The 3221-nt window shown below is 34.2% G+C and overlaps 1 long non-coding RNA gene across 1 annotated transcript; it reads right to left on the bottom strand.

Moving 5' to 3' along the window:
• Positions 1-218: 218 nt before the first annotated feature.
• Positions 219-1547, bottom strand: LOC139895870 (uncharacterized). The gene is made up of 3 exons (XR_011776059.1): positions 1052-1547; positions 813-897; positions 219-460 (listed from the first exon to the last, which is right to left on the bottom strand). It is a non-coding gene; the product is annotated as an uncharacterized lncRNA (long non-coding RNA).
• Positions 1548-3221: the final 1674 nt, after the last annotated feature.

The following is a 3221-nucleotide window of genomic DNA, read 5'->3' on the forward strand; positions in this document are numbered from 1 at the left end:
AGGTGATCAATGGGTTGCATGGAATGATGACATCTAGTCTAGTAACCAAGATTAAGACGCAAGCGTGTGAACCAAAGTAACTAGATGAGTTGCTGATATTTGAATATTAATGAGTTTAGTTTATCACGCAAACACAATGTGAACCTTGTTTTATTAAAATAACAATATTATTACTTTTAATTCAGGAATTCAAATCCAACAAGATGTAATATGTGCCACGAAAATTTTCACAATCTCAACTATGGAAACAAAAACAAAATAAATACTCCACTGTTTCGTAAACGAGATTGATTAGAATGAATTGCGAAGATACAACATTCGTTTAACTCGCTCTCACCCCAATATGACAAGATGATATAAAATGTAAAAATTGTGATTTGAAATATCTTCAAACTACCTAGAAAAACTTCATAGGACTGAAGGACCAGATTCGTCATATACTGCCTTACAATCCACATACCTGCAACATTCACAAGACCCGAAATTGAGAAAGAGAAATGTAAAACAGGTTAACAACCAACCAAAACAGAACGGGGTTCATTTAAGTTTATTGATGGTGGCAATTCTGACCCATTACTTCCTGATTGTCCCACTTTGGGACCATTGGGTCATATTTTATATCAAAAAGGGGGGAAACTTAAAGAGAAAATTTGGCTAAAAGGGAATCGCCTCAAATTGGTTAAAGTCCCTGCTGTTAATGTGTACAACCTCCTAAATTGTTTTATAAAAAAATATAAATTATAATCAAGGTTTGTTAAACAGTTTATGGGTCAACTCAACCAAGTTTACGGGTCAACTCAACCAAGCCTTACCAGTTTGGAGCTGAAACTGTTTTGACCGATTAAACAATCCGCCTATTCTGCAACCCTAAAAGTTCATTTAAACTGCAAGAAGTACCTTCAGATTTTCCAAGATCCAGTATTCACAAAAGAAAGGCAAAATTCAAAGTATCAAATACAAATCAGCTAAATATAAAAGTCATTATGTGGCAAGTACATATGGTTAAAGATCACAAACCAACAAAAGGTTACTTGGAACTAGTATGATTGACCTTTTGATAAAGAAAATGACAGTCTGAATGTATTGTTTCTTCCGGGAAGATGTTTTCATTCATCCATGATCCATTCACCAGCCATCGGTTAACAACTCCAATAAAGGTGAACTCTGTTGATCATTTTATGCATCTGCAGGTCAACTTCTTAATGTTTTGAGATGTTTGCCCTTCGTCATATGGTACTTACAATAGCACTCAGCTAAATCACCTTAGCATCATTGATCATTGATTATTATTCATAAAGAACATTGTAAATTCACATATTATTATCTGCAAATTCAAAAAATAGGTAGAGACAAAATGTAGTCCTCACTATTATTAGATGAAGCCAAATTATTGTCAGCAAATTCAAGGAAAGAGGCCAAATTAGATGAAGTCTGCTCCCATACGCAGCCTACGAGGCTTTCTCATTAGCTTTATGTTATTTAACATTTTATCACTTGGTGTCATGTTCCATATGCAAGAGCGGTGAATTAGACAAAAGCATCACTGTAGTTTCCATGGTTGCAAAACTCGGCCAACTCGGCCGAGTAATCGGCGATTACTCCTCTGGAAGAACAAAACGAGTAATCGGTGTCTAACTCGTCCATTTACTCGGTCAACGCCGGTCAACACCGGTCAATGCCGGTCAACGGCGTCGGAAAACTCAGCGAAAAGATGAAGGAAAACAGGAGACGATTAATCTGAGTTCAATAAGGTTTTGATCGACGTCCAACTCCCTAATTTCTCCAACAACTTTCTCGTCCAACTTTTTTCAGAATTGAAATTAAGAGTTCTGAATCGATTTGATGTGTTTGTTTGTTTAGATAGAACAAATTGAAGGAACATACCTGTAATGTCTCGATTTCCATCCATGAAGAGAACAAACAATTTAGGGTTTGGTGACTGAGCGGTTGAAGAAGAAGAAGTGGGTAGCGTGACTGCTAGGGTTTCTGAGTCATTTTATTATTTTTTAACTTACATTCAAACCCCCTAAAGTTTAACTGTTATTTATTTTAACACCTCAAGTTTAGTTTTTCTTTCAACTTCATTATTAAATATATACAAATCTAACCCCTCCAATTAAAATAAATATTTATATGTAACTAAACTTTACATATTTAACATATATATTTATAAATTTTATATATTTAACATATATATATTCTTAAAAATGTTTGTTTATAGCTAATATATATATTATATATCTATAATATATTGAAAATATTTAGTTATATTAGAAAAGTCAACAAAAGTCAACATCCGAGTACTCCTCCGAGTACTCCCCGAGTCGCCGATTACTCCTCAAAAACCTCCGGCCGAGTACTCCCCGAGTCGCGAGTTTTACAACCTTGGTAGTTTCATACTTGTCTTAAAGCAGTATAACACTTTTTCTCACCATTCTTACCCAGACTGACCATTTATGATAGTTTGTTCCAAACTGATAAGATGATAGATCAATATATCTGTGAGAGTTTAAGTATGTATATAGTGGCAACAAGGGAATGTTTAGCGGGTTGGGTAACGGTGTATAAACGGGTTGTGAGAGTTTGATACACCCCACCCACATAATATGTCCTAACTTTAATTTTGTAAATATATGATGTATAAATTATGGTTATAAAAACCAAATATGTAAAATAACAAATAAGAGATCTTTTAAGTAATACAATTTAAGACAGTGTAACCATTATAATTATAATGAGGAATCCCACACTTGTGAAACCCAAAAATTAAACAGGACCAAGGTCATATAGAGGTGTCAATTCTGAGACATGAGTTTATGAGATCTGGGTTATGTTAAATCTCAAACGAGTCAAATGGGTTGACCATGTTAAATGGTCAAAACTCGCCCAAAAGTGTTGTTATTAAGCATATCACGTTCTAAGTCTGTTTATTCGCAAAAATTAAGATAATTATCGTAATAATATAGTTTTGTAAATAGATATAACACATTAAGTTTTTATAACTATAGACATCTTAGAAATGGACAGTGGTTACAAGTAAACCAAACCTGACCTGTTATGACCGGCACTGACAAGTTGCCAATTTCTATATGAACTCAATTTGACATGTTACTCAACCCAACTTATCAGCCTATATTGTCACCTCTAATGAAAACTAAATGAGGGACGAAATCCCCCCAAATGCACAGAACAAATAACAGAATATGTATGCGAGTTTCACA

This window comes from Rutidosis leptorrhynchoides, chromosome 3, assembly GCF_046630445.1.
Source record: "Rutidosis leptorrhynchoides isolate AG116_Rl617_1_P2 chromosome 3, CSIRO_AGI_Rlap_v1, whole genome shotgun sequence".
NCBI lineage: Eukaryota > Viridiplantae > Streptophyta > Magnoliopsida > Asterales > Asteraceae > Rutidosis > Rutidosis leptorrhynchoides.